Consider the following 17,297-nt stretch of genomic DNA (forward strand, 5'->3'; position numbering starts at 1 on the left):
ACTCGTAACCAATATTAAAAAAAAAGAAAGAAACATTTGGTGTATTTTTACAAAATTGATAATATTAACATTTATAACATTTAACAGATAATTTCTAATTTATTAATTCGTTTGATCGCGAACTTAAAATGCAAACGTTCGACGTAAGGAATACTAATAAATTATGTCTACTATTCTTAGGCTTGTTTTAACGAACAAGATATAATACTATGTAAAATAATGTAAAATAACAGCGTGTTTCAAAAGCTCCGCATTACGTAGAGCTCTCTGGTAAATACCTGTGAACTTTATTTGGTAAACTATGTATTGTTTAGCAGTAATACTAATAAACCAAATCCGATCTCGGGCGTTGCCTAATATAATGGAGGAAAATATGAATAGTGGGAGCCAGGAAAGTAAGTAGGTAGAGGATACGAAACAAAGCGATGTTTTGCATTCGCTGCCTCGCGTAATAATTACAATCAATTCACTCCGAGAGCGTAACGAGAAACGCGGGCGTTGTATGAGTTGCCCGTTAAAATTTACGGCCAGACAATATTCATTGATATTATATGATATTAAAATTTATGGAATATAATATATTTTACACGCGAAACATGGGACATTTTGCGCAACTCTAATTGGCTAAAAATCACCCATTCCCTCGAATTTTAATGAAAAACATATTTAACGACGTAAATAAATATATTACATGATACCATATGTTATTACGGTCACATTGTTTGCTTCTTATTACCGGTAACATTTTTACGCGCGATCAAATTTCGCGATGTTTAACGTCTCGATTTCAAAATAAAAAAAAAAAAATAATAAAAATAAAAAAAAAGGGGAGTCTCACAATATGGTTTTTATCCACCTCGCAAAGCGCGGAATATATAACTTTAGATATATTGATTTATCGAGATTTTTATTCCATTTTACACTCATCGGATTATTTCGTGCTAACATTATATGAAAATTCAATTACGATACCATATCTATGATACTACTATGTGCTTGTAACTTGATGGTATCATAATTAGTAGTAGATGGTATCATAATCGCGTATTCGAACGACAAACGATACGTAAACCTGTCAACGGAATAAACTTCGTCGGTTCTATTTTGCGAATTACGTTGTGAGTACTCGAGAAAAGAAAGAGCGTGCCAAAATGTGCCGTAGAGACTCGAACTTGTGCGCCGCGGAGCGTTATTTATCGCGTTATCATTAGTTATTGGGTATTGCAAGAATTGGAAGAAAGAAATTCGGACAATTTATATAAAAATTGGATTTTTGTTTTAACGTAGTCGGCAAGACGATTGCGCGCGTACGCTGCGTCGAAACGGGTCCGAGATCTGTATGATATAGCGAGAAATTCATGCGCCGTTCACGTGTCGTAAACGCAAAAAATTTCAAAATGCACAGTAGAAGTGAAAAATTAAGAACATGTCTCGCTCATATTCCACGAAGTACGTTAAACGGACGTACATAGTTTACCATTATGTCACACGTGCTCGTTACTTAGCACGGCAAAGAAAGAATTCAAGAACGTTGCCGTTGCCCGATGTCACGCAAAAGGGTGATCAACGAAGGAAGCAACATTAAAAGCGGATCTCAAGAATACCGGTACGAGATTTTAGAAACGAGCTAAGATTCTTAAACGACGGAGCGACGATTACGCGAGAATGTAACGGTGAAGGAAGATCGAATCATTAACGTAACACCGCCGGTGTTCGCGCCCATTTTGTCTAAAGATTTTCGGTACTTGAAAGACATCAGTTTGCTCCGCAAATTCACATTGCCGGTAATAATTCATCGCCGAGGGATTCGACTGCAACGTGTGTACACTCCACCATTTTCATTCTTTCGTTTCGATCGGACTTTGAGAGGAGAAACAGATCTCTCGCTCTTTCTCTCTCTCTTTCTCGTTCTCTCCATTTATCTATTCATCTTTGTATCTCACGCGCGCACGGTCGCGTGCACATGCAGCAGCATGTCGGAAAGGGAACGGATAGGCCGGCATCCGAGGAGGCCTTGACCGTATCTCCGTTTATCGCGCCGCTCGCGCTGCACGCCCGACGTCACACGTCACGTTGGTTAAGTCATCCGACGACGAAGACAACGACGACGACGACGACGACGATGACGTTAAGACGTTCCCCAGCGCACACGTGCGCTACCGAGTGATAGAATACTTTTCTGACGATCGTTAGCGCCGGACGACACTTCAACCTACTTTGTGGCACGGATACGCGCGTGTCAAACGATACTATTTATAATTAACTAAATAAAATTCGCATTAAACTCACGACTCGTACGTTAGGTGTTCGTTCGCTAAGTGCACGCGCATTTTAATTCGAACGCTCGATTTCGAAGCACGAGGAATATGTCTACGCAAGCGTTTCGAAGAGAGGAGAGAGAGAAAAAAAATGTGGTATCGATAAACCGCATATGCTCTGTGGTTAACCACGTAGATAAAAATTAAATTCCTCGCGGGGCTTAGATCTAAAGAAACATTGCAGGGCGAACTCGACGCTATTCGACCACAGGATGAAATAATTGTTGAACGTTACGTCGTCCCGTGCATGTTTATACGCTATTGATACCGAAAGGAACAGCATCGCCTTGATTACGAAAGAGTATCTTGCGCCGACGGCAATGTACGCGTGCTGCTCGCGCGCGCGTTTCGTTGTCGCGAAGGTAATTAATTAAAATGAGAAAGGGCGCCGCTTTTACGCTAATTTCAATTTAATTTGCTCCACAATTATTTGCTGGTTGCGAATCGATAAATCATTATTGACTTTGTCAATAAATGCAAATGTGGTGGTGCGCTCATTACGCAAATCAAATTATTATTAATTAGTGTACTTTGTTTTATTAATCGTCTAGCTTGTCGTTCGATAATAACAAATTGCGAAATGTAGCGCGATATTTCGGTAATTAAGCGTATACCGTTTCCGCGCGCCTCGGAAAATTCCCTAGGCGGAATTTCCGTTCGCGATTGTGCAATGGCCCTGTGTATTTACGCGCGCATACGGACGGTGAGTATTCGCGGACGCGACGCGACAAGAGCGCGATTCGTCGATAGAGAGGAAAGGATAAAAAAAAAGAAAAAAAAAGAAATTACATATGTTTCCAGGAAGACTGTGATTTGAAGACTGTGATGATCAAAATTACTATCGATCATGGGCTATGATATTCGCGAATATCGAATACGTAAGAAATGCATCCGCGAGGAAAATAATATCGAAAGTGCAGAGTTCACTTGTCTAATGAAAGATGATAAAGCCTGCGTGTCGAAATTTTGCCAAGTGTTTTTCAATTCGAATTTAATCTACAAATAGTTATGAAAGTCGCCTGACTGATGAATATCGTTTAAACATAAATTAAAAAAAAAAAAAAATAAAAAGAAAGGAAAAAAAAAATCATTAGTTGTTTATATCGAAATAATCGTTCGCAACAGCGAGGGCTCTCGTCGTTTACTTCACTTTCGTGAGCGACGAACGTACGTAACGTAATTAGAATTGAACCGACATGGACACAGGTGCACAATATTCTCCCCGGTTCCCATCGAATTGCCCCCTTATCGCGGTATCTCCTTTCCACGTTAAGAGCATAAATAGCTGAAAACGAGAAACTGGTTTCAGCGCGCAGCTTTGAGTCAGCTTGCATCCCACGCGTTATCTCTTCCTCCTTAAACTTTGTCATTTAATGATCGCGGGCGCGTTTCAGTCTGATTCATTGCGACAGAAATAAATCCACGAGCCTATTCGGTACAATTCGAACGCGAGTTCGCGGTGACGACACCGATGGACCACCCGGGCGTAGAACCAGCGCGACAATTAGAAACGACTCGAGAATAATATTCGCGATTGCCCGAAAGCCGATGGATTGCATAGAAATTACGAAATTCGTTGCAACGATCGAGAATTATCGCGCCGACACGGTGCTCGTTCGGCGCGCAGATCGTAAAATCGCGATAACATTTTCGGCGTGAATCATATGGTCTTCTTGGAGTTACTTGCTACACGCACGGTGTGACGCAAGCGCAGACGAAAGATCCGTTTTCCGAAATTACATACACAATCGCATGCAAGCGAAATACACCAACAATGTCTGTACATGAATGTTTTCTAATGTAAATCACATAATGTAATAAAGTACCTTAATTAATTTTAAATTATGAAAATCAGCTATTTATACAATATAAGAATTTTTTTTATGCGTACCTACTTATGGGAAAAATCTATACAGCGCGCAGAGATAAATTCATATTGAGAGATTCAACAAGCGAATCTTTCTAGCACGATTGAGGCGCGTTCTAAGAATTCGAGAGCGGATGTCGGCTGGCCAAATGGTCGGGACGCGAGTTGCCCTACCGCAAAATGAAGGAAACACGTTCTCCGGTGAGAACGGATGGAGAAAAAGAGAGACAGAGAGAGAAAGAAAAAAAAAATCCGACGTCGAATCGCCGTGCCTATTTCCAAACGGTTTCTATGCTCCTCGGGCGGTAGTAGGAGGTCCTTCGCCTTCTCACGATGGCGATGGACGCCGCCGGGCCTCTCTCTCGGTCGCCGCGAGAGTGAGATAACCAGAATACAGGTTTCTGCGGATAGAGTTGTGCCGTGACGACGACGCGGCGGATGGTAGGGGGTATACCGGTAGAGATGCTAATGTCGGCCTTGTGCCAAATACCCGTGCTCCTGGTGCCCGTGTGCAGCACACGCGTATGAGTGAGCGCGCGTATGCACGTGTCGGTGCGTACACGCGATCGACTGTGCGTCGATCGGCGGCGACGAAGCGCGCCGAAACCGCATCGGGTGGCACACAAAGTCGCCTCTCCCCCGTCTCTTTCCGACGAGTTGATAAGGCGAGAATTAACGTGCAGTTATCGGTCATCTGTCGCTCGCTCGAGTTTACGAGCCTCTAATTAGAGTAATCTTTGCGCTCGATAGGGTTATCCCCGCTCGCAAATTCGTACGATACGCCCCGTTGTTATTATTAACGAGTTCTCGTATTTGGCGCAACATAAATAGCAAATAAAAAAGCAAAAGAAAAAAAAAAAAATAACATTTGTCATTAGAAACGCGTTTTTATTCATCTTTTTTTCTTTATTTAATCAATATTCATAAATAATAAGTGAATTGAATATGCAAAGTTTGATTTATTTTAAATCAGTGCGCGTATTAAACGGAATACATTGTAAGCTGCATTTTTAAATTTTGCCAGTCACGATGTGTACCGTCGTGTTGCGGAAAATATTATTTGAAAAGTTCTAAATACAAATGTAATACTTTAAAAACAATTAAGCTGCAAAAGCACTCGATAGCTGTACATTTTTTTTTTCTTTTTTTTTTTTTGCACGTCCCTACGAATGAATACATTGCAATATGATTTGTCATGTATGTATGTGCATTTTAATAGTCAATATTGGTAATTGATTTGCGACTATTAAATATTGCAAGAGATCAATTTTTTCAACTGTATACATTTTTTAGTGGCAGTCAATCAATACATTGATTACGAAGCGAATGCGTTGTCGAAAATAATATGCAGATACACATATCGTAAGTTCCTAACGCGATTTACGCGGCTTGAATTGCCGATTAAAGCGAGGCGAAACGCTAGAAACGGTCGATGCAAATTCCACGGGCATTCCCAGGCTACCTTGAAGGATCTTTAACGCCGAGAAAACGGTCCCTTGACTTTTCGTCGAACCCGCTGATTCCATCGTGAACGAACGATCGAACGAATGCCTCTTACTTTCGTGCCGATCGCACGGCACGGTGTTTCCATTCACGTTTCCATTCACCGGCTGTCAGGAGTTACGATGTTAACTCTTTCATCGGCGATTACGTTATTAACACTTGCCAGCGAGGCCTGCATCGCCGCTGTTCAAGTGCAGTAAGAACTTCGCTTCGCTCACCGCTGTTTTTCTTTCGAAATATTTTCCGTTAAAGTTTCAGAAAAAGACAAACCTCTCGTTTAAAGGTAGCAAATGAAAGTTAATGGCACGCGAATGCGCAACTGCATACAAAATTTATCCGTGAATATAATTGTAATATTCTATTTGAAGTATTTATAAATACGATAAATAATATATAATAGAATTAAAATGTTTAAGAATTTTCCACGATATTAATTAATAGTATCATATATCTATAATTATGATATATCTATAATTATATCATACATGATCTATAATTACGATACCATCAAGATACAAGCGCATAGCGCACAGTCTTTTTTTTTTTTTTTTTATTAGCAAAAGGATGTTAATTTGTTATCGCCAACATTTCGCAAGCTTAAGCATGCCGGTTGTCTATTCGTTCTCGTAGGGCATATAGTATTAGACGTTGCGTACTAGCCGGGAACGTGCGTGCGTGATTCAGATACGCACGCATGCATCCTTTCTGCTATTGTGCCGGCGGCAGATTATCCGCGATCGAAGCAAGGCAGAAATCTATCAAATTCTCGGCGCGACATCAGAAAACCGCCGCAAAACCAGTTTGGTCAGTTCGAATGACCGGGTTGGTTCGAGCGAACCTGAACCACCGGCGGGACTGCCCGCAAGAAGAAGGGGGAGAGAGAGGTAAGGAGAGGAGATCCAGATAGGCAGAAGGTACTGACCTACCGCCAAGTTGATGTGCGTGTGCACTCGAATACGTCGGTGCACGATTTATGGCGACTCACGCACGAGCGTGTAAATTCCCCTCTTCTTCTTTTTATTTCTTCTTTTTAATTCGTTTTAATTACCCCACGCTTGTGAGTGTCGTTTTTCAAACTTCATAAAAAGATCGTGATATGCGTATAATAAAATAAATTATTAAAGAACCGATTTTTGTTTAATTTAAGAATAAAAGTCGGACTATTGAATTGAAAGAAAGAATATGGGACCATTTGTATGAAAATTGAATTCGAGCCATATAACGAGTTAGACACAAATATACGCGAATCAAAGATTCATTTTTTTTGTGAATAAGAAGTAGAAGCTTTGAATAAGTGACTTTTAAAAAAACTTCAAAAAAAAATTATATTATTAATGTTACAAAAAGGGGAAAAAAAAGTGATATCGTACGTAAAGTAACGAATAGTTTGCCTAAAACCACGGCCTGCAGCTAGTATGTTTTTACACGAAGTATTAATAATACGCGCGATAAACGTAACCCGGCAGAACAAACCGTTTGAGTTGAACGCGCACATTATGAATTCATGATTAAACCGGAAGTTAATAGATATTTAACGCGTCGCACCGCTCGATTGTCGTGCTTACGCGCGAAAAGATTTGGCTAACTGGATTTTATGGTTATTAACGGCCAATTTTCCGAAAATTATCCGCAGACGAGAGCTGCACGTAACGCGTTCAACGTAGCGAAAATTTAGTACAATGTAAACTTTGTTTCACATCTCTTTGATCGCTTATTGAAAAATTATTTCACGCGTCCTTGCAACTTTACCGTTATTTCCGATAGTATATCCTTGCAAACGCAGTTTGCCATTTTGACAATTTTATTCGTATTGGTTTCGGTTTGGTATTTGTATTGGTTTTTATTTTATTGGCGCTGGACAATTGGTATCATCTAATGCTCATGAGCACTTTGCAAGCAAATAAAATTCAATGCGTCGCGAATCAATGGTGCGCAAAAATTAAAAGTAACGCACAAAGAAAAAAAAAAAAGAAAAAAAATTTTTTTTTTACACGCGATTTATTTAGAATCGATTATCGTAAATTTATATAAGAATTGAAAGAAAGAAATTACGTCCATTTATATAAGAATTGAATTATTTCGAGCAGAGGTCGTTCACTTTATTTGCGTTCGTGCCAAGCAGCCGCGTGCGCTCTGATGCCGACTGTACCTATCTACGCCAGCGGTATGTAGATGACGGCGTACATATGTGCACATAGGTCGGTCCTCGCGCAACAAGTAGGTATCGCCAAAATATGACCGTGCGCGACCGGCACATAGAGAACGAGTGAAAGAGGAAAATATAAAGGGGAAAAGAGAGGAAAATAGAGAAATAGAGAGAGAGAAAGAGAGAGACGGAGAGAGAAAGAGGAGAAGAGAACGAGAACCGGGCAAGATGCATGCTGCAGCATGCTCGTGCGCGAGCGTAACACCGAAGGAATTCGCCGCGACTCTTCAAGGTTACAGTCGCGGAAAAGCTGGAGCGCTCCACGCCCTCGCGACGCGGGAACATTGGCGTCACGCCAGCCGGTGCGCCGCGTTCGACCAAATCTTCCCGGATTATTTCGGATTAGTCACCGGATTATTAATTGTTTGACGATTTACCCACTTGTCAGAAATAATAAAAAAAATTCTAAAGGGAATATTCTTGTATTAAATAAATCGAAAGAGTGACTCTTGGACTTCGCGTTACGTCGTGGCCAGTTTCTTATGCCGAGATCGAGGACGACTCGAGGGAAGAATTAAAATATTTTATGACGATTTTGAGATTCCCACCACCCGCAATCACCAGCGATCATGTTCGAGCGCTCAGCGACGGTCGGAGGGAAAGGGGGAGTGATAGAAGACCCTAGCGCGCCGATCAATCATAGCGCTCCGTGAATCGTCTGATCGCGCTAACGGCCTACGCAACCCGTTGCGCAGTAGAGAAGATACGCCGGCCACGTGGAAAGCATCGATTTTCGCGACGAATAATGAGAACGAATTTATTTCTTTTATCTATTTCTGCGATATTAAAAGGCAAAGGATTTATAATAAAGATGTGAATTTAATTACTCGCGTAATATGTGCAATGAGTATCGAACGGTTTCCGACGGAGTTCGTACTCACGTATGATACTGTTGCATTAAATCACGCGTCGTTCTGTGCTCCGTTTCGTGCGTCGGAAAAGCGCTTCGGAACGAAAAGATTACGTAGCGTGCGCAGCGCACCTAGAGCGCCCGCCGACGTATGTATGTAAATTAAATCGATGTAAATCAAATGAAATAAATAATAGCGAACAGAATACAAGTCTTTTCCTATTGTTCCCTCCGCGAATGGAGAACGAAATAGGGAGATTTCTGGCCGGTAATTAACGAGTGCACCACCTCGCATGCAAAGGCCGGTGACCCTGGTGTTGTCGCGTGCGAAGCGCGTTATCTCCGCGCGACGAGTAAGAAAATCGCGAGGCGACGATGGCAGCAATAATATCTCTTGCGAGAAGAATATTTTAGCATTTTACATTGTCTGAATTTCTGAACCTAATAGAATTAGAACAATAACATGGAAATTGATTCTTTAAAATTAGCGTTTTTAATTAAAAAGATTATAAGATTCTTCTTGAATGTAACAAGTGGTCTTAATTTTTATTTATCGTGTAAAACAATATAGATAAAAAAATATAAAAGTCTCATCGATTGTTTAAGAAATTTAAACGCCGATGGTTTTTTTAAAAAATCAAAGTGTCTTTAATGTTTAATTTAACGGTACCTTTAAAAGTTTTAAGTTGCGGCAGGTCTTGTTGTCGGATCGAATTCACGCTGACGAAAACTCATTCTTAAGCTATTTCTATTTCAGCTGAATTTGTAAAGTTTTGAACTTTAATGTCAATTTTACGAAGTGCCTTGCGTACATTCCACTTTTATATTAATCCCAAAAATGAAACAAAAATGAAAGACAAATTTATTTTCAATTGTTACTCCAATTTCTGACCGTGTCACATCAACAGCACGAAGCGAGCCAATCGAGAGAACCAATCGGCGCAAAAAAGAAGCAAACAATTAACAAACTAATTCGCGATAACACAATTTCTTTTTTTTTTTTTAAATAGAGAAAAAAATTTTGCGCGGCAACATTTAATGCGATACGCGAAGAGCCCGTAAATTACATTATTACGATATTTATATCGTTTGCTTATTATTTAATCTCTTTATTGCCAACGGTGCCGTACGCCGGCCGTATCACTTTGGATATGCTCGCGCGTAATGCTTATGCTCTTAAACTCTGCATAATCACATTTCGAATTGTATTAACACGGCACGGTCGTATTTCTGCGTTCTGCTAAAAATTAAAAAAGCGGCCTCTCCGCTACGCGAAAACTATACGCAGATTACTTATGTTCAAGACGAGTCCTCGAATGAGCGCGTCAGAGGAGTTAGCTGGCGATCTGCAGCGGAGGACAATCAATAGAGGCTCGCATGTAAGAATGCATTAAGCCGATCTACGAGCGTCAAAGACAAAGCCGGCCACGTGACTGTGAAACAGGTTCCGGGGTGCCGAATGTGTGCGTGTGTGCGCCGTCCGTGTCCGTCGAGCTTTATGAAACGAGCCGAGCGGTACGTTCTAAAGATAGAAGTTGATGCGTCTTCGGCCTAACGCAACATGTAGCCTTTAAATCAGAGTGCGAGCGCGAAACAAAGACAAACAGCGGCGCGGATAGCGCGCGAGAGAATTCGCATGACCGTCCGATAAGCCTTGGGCATCGCGAATACGATCGCTATCGCGCAACGCCGTACATCCGTTTCGCGGACGATCGAGTTTCTCGCGCCGGTTCGCATTTCGGCGGGACTTGCAAATTGAGCTACTTCTTTTTGATCGCTCGGGCTATAATTAGCTGGGGAAACAGGCCCTCTGTTTTGCTTCATCGGGAAACGGCTGTTTCAAGTGTAATTGGAACTGACCAATTATGAACGGCGGCATGACATAACGTACGCCGGCACACGCTTGCGTAACGACGTAAGGGAAGATAGAGAGAAAGAGATAGAGAGAAAAGCAGATTTTGCGAGACGCGTTCGCTGGTTTATAGAAACCATTCGGATTAATAGTAAAGCGACGTAACGGTACTTTTCGTCGAAGCGGCGCGTCAAAAGGCGGTGCGAGGACGTCCCTCCTCGCATCTCTCCGGTTCATAGCTCAATAATGTAATGGGACCTCTGAATTCGCAACCGCGCTCGAATCTCGACTCACGCGCGAACCGCTCCCGCGATTAACTATGATAAGTCACAAGTCAGAAGGAAGCGGGGCCGCTCGCGTTACTCCGGAGCGCTTTACGATGTATACGAGCCAGGCTGCCGCCACTCTAGCAGTTAAGGCGTCGCCTCGTATCGCGAATATCAATGTTAATCGTAATGGGCGATTTAACCTCGTCAGTATGCGCGTTCCATTTTCCCTACCCGACACGCGTTGCCGCGGCACACGGACTCCGTGCGGACGTATGAATGACGCGGGGAGGGAAGAAAGAAAAAAAAAAAAATGACCGCGTGCCCGCGCCAAGAAAGTGGCACCGTTCTACTCGCGATCGCCGCGGATCCGAAACACCACGAGGAGACCGAAAGTACCGACGATCGAAGTGACGTTCTGCTAGACGATAATTTTGTTCATTTTTTTTTTCCTTTTTTTTTCTTTTTTTTTTCTTCGAAAACTGCCGGGTTTCTTCTTCGAATTCCGATCAATTTATTATTAAAAATGTAACGTTCCTACTTTTAACGTTCGATTAATCTTACGTTTCTGATGCGCTTTACGAGAGCGAGAAAGAGATATAAAGAAAGAAAGAGAAGAGCTCGAGAAAAGTATGAAACGAGAGTGACCTTTACCTTCCTTTCGTTTCTTAACGAAACGCCGGGGGTCCGCGAAGGAAGTTGAAACTTTTGCGCCGCTCTGTACTCGATGCATACTGCCGCAGGTACAGGGGGGGGGGGAAGGGGGAACGGGATAGCAGAGATAGCCGTAGGAGACAGAATCAGGCGCGCGAGTAAAATGTGCAATTGGACCAACGGCCGGCTGCGGCGACCAGCGTTGGGAAGCGGCACGTAGAGCGCGACTTTGAAGTTTCGTGGATCTTGGTGGCCTGGCGAGAAACGCGCGTTCGCGTTGCGCTGTTTGTGCAACGTTGGAGAACACGTTGGAGCGATTGTGTGCGCCGAATATCGCCGACGACGGGGTCTCCGGATGACGGTGATAGTAACCGGTCGCGATGGTGTGACGGGCAACGCAGAGGATAGCCATACCGTTGGTGGCTTTGCTATGACGGCTGGTAGTGCTAGTGCGCCTAGTTGCATCGTTAAAGAGTAGTAGTGGTTAGCGGTGGTAGTAGTAGTATATAATATAGTGGCGATAGAGTAGTGGTGCCGGCGGCGATGACGGCCGTGGTGGTAGTAGTGCTTGATGGAGGTGGTGGAGGCCGACGACGATGGTGGCGGTAGTGACGGGTGGTGGTGGAGGACACCGAAGATGATGGTGGGGTGGTCGGATGGCGGCGCTTTCAGCGGGTATGCCGTGCCGACCGTCGCGGGTCGGATGCAGTTACGGGAGCGCAGCGCGACCCAACGCAACTCGACTTTAACGTCGCATATCCGGAGCCGGATCAAACGTCGAGGCCTGGGCAAAGTGGAGTGCGTGTGCGTGTGTCTCGTCGTCTCGTCTCCCTCTCGCCCGTGTTTGACGCGCGAAGTACCGGGAGCAGGGGGGGAGCGGCGCGCAAAGGGGGTGGACAGAGAGTGCAGGGAGTGAAAGAACGAGGGAGAGACGCGGTGCGAAAGGAAGCGAAGAAATCGGAAGGAGATACGGTGTGATCTTGCTCCGTCTTGGCAGGCCGAGCGAGGGACAGAGGAACGGAGAATGCTAGGAACGTCCGTCGAGGGCTGAAAAAGCCACTAAGTGAAAAGGGGAAAAAAAAAAAAAAAAAAAGAAAGAAAGGGAGAGATCATATCCCCGGTGATCGAGACGCGAGTTGTTCACCGCCGCCGCCGCCGCCGTCGTTGTTGTTATTGTTATAATTGTTGTTGTGCACGCGCGCCGATATTGTTTCGGATCGCCGATCGTAATGAAATAGCCGTCGACCGCGAGCTCGTCGCCGCTACGAGCCGCTACGATAAAGAAGACGAGGAGAAGAAGCACGAGCGACAAGAGGTCGACTGGGTGGAATCGGCGTGCGAGAGGAGAGATCGCCGCCGTTGTCGTCGTTTAATCGTAGTGATTACCCGCGACAACGCTATCGGATCGCGATCGCGAGGCGGAGGGAGAACACCGGTGGTCCGCGGGAACACGCCGCTGTGAAACGTAACCGGAGCAACAGGCTCCTTCCAGAGAGCGAGAGGGAGAAGAGCGGCGTTCGTGAGGAGGGGGCGGTCGGGGGTGCATCGGTGCGCGTCCGTCGATCGGTGCGCCCGCGTGTCATCAGCCCGTGGCGACGTGGCTCCTGTTTCGCGGTCGACCGTGCACCGCTTTCGCGAGTGTACCACGTCGGGAAGAAACGGAGAAACTCGACGTCTAGGATTCTCGCAGGACGATAGGAGGATGGCGTCGATAAAGCGCGTCGATCACGGAGACCGGCTGCTCGACGCGTCGGCGAGCCGTCGCGAGAGGCTCTAAAGGAGCACCGCACGCGCGAAGAAAGAAAAAGAAGGAAAAAGAAGAAGCTACGACGGTTCTTCCTGACGCGAGAGTGAGTAATCGTTTTATTCGCAAATCGTGAAATCGTGCAGAATACAGAAAGGAGTGGAGAGAAAGAGGGAGAAGGAAATCAGGGGGGAAAAAAAAAAAAAAGACGCGTTTGTAACGGCGCTCCAAAATGCGACGGTTTCCTACGAGCGCGATGCAATTAGAGATACACGTATCGGAGTGACGGAGTACCGGTAGAAGAACGAAAGAGAGGTGCATGTGCATGTGCATGTATGTAGATCGTGTGCGAGTGAGAAGGAGTGTCCTCTGATATGCGCGCGCGAGCGCGCCTCCGCGTCGCGCTCGCGCGTGTGCGTCGCAGGAGAATGTGCACGTGTCATCGTATGTGTCTCTAGGTACGCGAAGAAAGGAAGCGACGAAGAGAGATAGAGGTACGAGAGAGGAGAGAGTCGTAAAAGAGGGGCCCGATCGAAGTATGGCACTTGGCCGCGCGAGTCTGCAACTACCGTCGATTCTCTTAGACGCCAAAATTATATTATTAAAGCAGACTTTTTCGCAACGTGAACAGCCCTACTCGCAAAATTTAATGTATAACTTTTGCGCGTGTAATGATCGATCTAAAATTTCTAAAATTATATTACGGAACGAAAGGGTGCAGCGAGCTAGCTTTCATGCCGCGTATTAGACGATTGTTAGAATTATTTCGTGCTTTGCATCAGTGTTCTGTAGCAAACAAATCGTGTGTTTCTACGTGCCGTATTTCGCGCCAATTAAACCGGAAATCGGTTGCCGGAATCGAGAATAAGATCGTCGCCGAGGTTCTCGCTTGAAAAATATTCGATCGAGAAAACAAAAAGGAGCGCCAGGCGAGGCTAGTTTACGCCAGTTTACACGCATTTCCATCGAATTAGCCTCGCACACAGCCTATGCGTTCTTTTTGCGACATGCACGTTCTAATTACCCCGCGAACCAAGCGCTAAGCATCGCTCGACTGGGCATAGTGTAATTGGTTCGTAGAACGTAAACATCCAGGAATCTGTTTACTCGATAGATCGCGCCTCTGTTATCGGAAGAAAATTGCATTCTGAGGAGTACTTGCCGTCGTTGCACGCCGGCTGCGTTCCCGCCCTTCCGGCAAACTCTTTGCCGTACCGCAAGGCGCACGAAAATTGCACACACCGGCTTTTGCAGCGTGCGAGAGAGAAAAAAAAAAAAAAAAAGGGGGAAGACTGCCCTGACGATGAGCTTTACCTTCTTCGGATGTTCATAAGGACGCACTGATTTTTCCCAATTCCCGTTCAGTCCCGCGCGACACGATATCGGAGAAATTAGAACGTTTTCGTCTAAACAACGAACTGCACCGCTGCGAAAAAAATTTATTTATAATTTTCGTTACCGAGGAAACCGGCATCGTCGAAGCGGACGCGAATATCGTCGAGATTAACTTTATTCCCGGATCTAAAATAATTTTGCGTCTACGCTCTGCTTATCGTTCGCCCGTGCGTCGCGTTTCATTCGCGTAAGAGATCGCTTTATGCGAAAGGCGAAACTCCTCGGCGATTCTCCTCTCCTCGGCGCAGGAGAACCACGCCGCGCGCGTAATTGTGTACCTTACGCTCTTCGATCAACGTCCGGTAACGAGTTGACATACCGCGCAAAAACGCGGATCGATAGCGTGTGCATTGCGGCCGTGTGTCCATCCGCTGCGATCGCGTGTACACGTGCGTGTACGTACGTGTGGACGTAAGCAAGCTCCACTACGTGAATTGCAGTATGTGTTGCAGTTGTAGACGGGCACTACCCGTCGCGAACAGTCGCCTCGCCGGCACAAGCACGCGACTGAATTTCGCGGAGCGATAAGCTTTCGGCGAAGAGGACATTTTAGCTGATGGCAAGCGAGCGAGTTCCTCGAACGGACTTTCAGAAATTAATTTCGCTTTTAGGTCTTTCATATACATAGTCATGCGATTTGTATCGCGAAGAATCGAATGTGCGCTCGCGAAGCTAAAAGCAAAAATCATTTTTACATCGGGACTTAATTCGCGTTATACGGAAATCTGTCGTCGAACCTTATAATGCTATTTTTTTTTTTTTTTTTATGTTACCGGCACTTTGCATCACGCCACCAGCCGTTGTTTACGTAATAAACATTCTTCTTCGTGATAAAGAGCGCGCTTAGGCGGGCGGAAGAGGTTTCTTTCAGGGTGTTTCTTCGGAGAACACGAGGTTTCGAGGTGGGAGGGTACTTTGTCTTTGCACCATCGCGCGTGCAGTGTTGGATGCTGCGGCGTGAAGATCTTTTTTTTTTTTTTTTTATAAATCGCTTTTATAGCCTGCTATCAGGTCGCTGTATAAATAATATCCATTTATCTCTTGCAACGCTAATATTTACAGGGAGTTTATTTACACCTTTTTTAGCTTAAGCACCTATAATGCTACTAATAACCGAATAGAATATAACCAAATCGAATAAAATTAAGTAGAATAAAATCAAATTTCTAAATTTTTTTTTCCCTAATATCGATTGCGATATCTTCGCTCTTGTTTTTGCGAGTTACTTCGTCCAGTATTATTTTATATGCGTTTATTGTACCGCGATATCGATCCATTGCCTGCGTCAAGGCGATCGATTAAATGCCGGGCCGATGAAATATCATACGCCTGCAATAACGATAAGTCGGACGGTTATTTGACATCTTTTGTTACGGATCGTTGCGTAATTTTATTCGCGAAATACGAGGGTAAGCTGTCGTGTAGTCACGTAATGTGCATGGGTGATACATCGTGCAATTAGGCGATACGGAATAGCGGTCAGGTCGATATTGATAGGAAATTGACCGATAGATTTAGACTTACATAACTAAACATGCCTATACACGCCGTTGTCCTCGATTGAAAGTCTTCTTGAGAATATTTTCGATTTCTTTCACGCATACATACGTCTGCTCGAATATATATTTTAATTAGTCTCATTATCAAGTAAGAACGAGAAAGAAAGTATTAATGGTACACTTTTATTAAGTTCCCGAGGAGATATATTCCGTTTATATAGTATTCTTTTGTGAAAAAAGAAAGAAAAAAAACACGGACACACACAGTCAACTATCTTGATATTCGATAGTGCGTCGTGCTTGATAGCGTAAAGTACAAATAATCGTAGAAATCTACAGAGGCTATCGTAACAGGCTCAGGTATATAAACCGCCATCGAACGAACGGATGTCGATCTTGATCTTGACGCGAAAATGGAGGGGAGGGAACAGAAACGCAATGATTATTACATCAGACTCAATAAAGATTCGCCATACCCGGGTATCAGATACGTTATTCGAGCTGCGGTCAGAGTCGACCGAGGCCCCAAAGAAAGCCGTGTAATAATCGCGCGCTGCAAAAAGCAATATTTTCAAGAGAGGATATTATGTCTAATGACGGGAAAAAAAAAAGACGATTCCGACTAGTAGAAATAGTAGATAAGCACGCCATTAGATGCGGCACACAAGACACGCATCTTCCGACTGGACATTTCTCTCTTTCTCTTTTTCCGTCTCGTTCCCGTTTTCGTTTTCTAAATAATACTTGTATTAAATAATAATATATGTCATCGACCAGACAACTTGTAAAATTAAATTTGTTACATTTATAATTGTTCTGTCGGGGCCTTCGAGCGACGCACTGTCGCATGCACATACTATAATCGATTTCGAGGTGGTTACAAAACCGCAAGTAAGATAGCGTCTAACTACGCGCGCTATAAGTTAATTCACATTTTCATACTAAGAAATTCTCTTCTCGCTCAAATAAATAATACAGTACAATAAAGGCCAATATAAGCTGGCATTTATATAAATTATTTATATATAAATGCCAGCCTTTATAATTATATTATTTTAATGTATTTAAATTTTACTTTCTTTTTTTTCCTTACAAGTTCATTTATCTTTGGGCAAAATTAAAAAAAAAAAAAACCTCAAAAAA

The 17,297-nt window shown here is 43.8% G+C and overlaps 1 protein-coding gene across 4 annotated transcripts in view; it reads left to right on the top strand.

Annotated features, from left to right (window-relative positions):
- Positions 1-17,297, top strand: part of Eip93f (Ecdysone-induced protein 93F) — a 149,725-nt gene that overhangs the window by 57,595 nt on the left and 74,833 nt on the right. For 3 of the 4 annotated variants that reach the window (XM_070674717.1, XM_070674715.1, XM_070674718.1), the window contains exon 1: positions 11,624-13,366. The exons of the other annotated variant lie outside the window; for it this stretch is intronic. The gene's annotated coding sequence lies outside the window, so the exon portion shown is untranslated. Of the gene's footprint in view, positions 1-11,623; positions 13,367-17,297 lie in introns of those variants that run through there. 4 annotated transcript variants of the gene reach the window in all.

The sequence above is a fragment of the Cardiocondyla obscurior genome, linkage group LG02 (genome assembly GCF_019399895.1).
Source record: "Cardiocondyla obscurior isolate alpha-2009 linkage group LG02, Cobs3.1, whole genome shotgun sequence".
Classification (NCBI taxonomy): Eukaryota; Metazoa; Arthropoda; class Insecta; order Hymenoptera; family Formicidae; genus Cardiocondyla; species Cardiocondyla obscurior.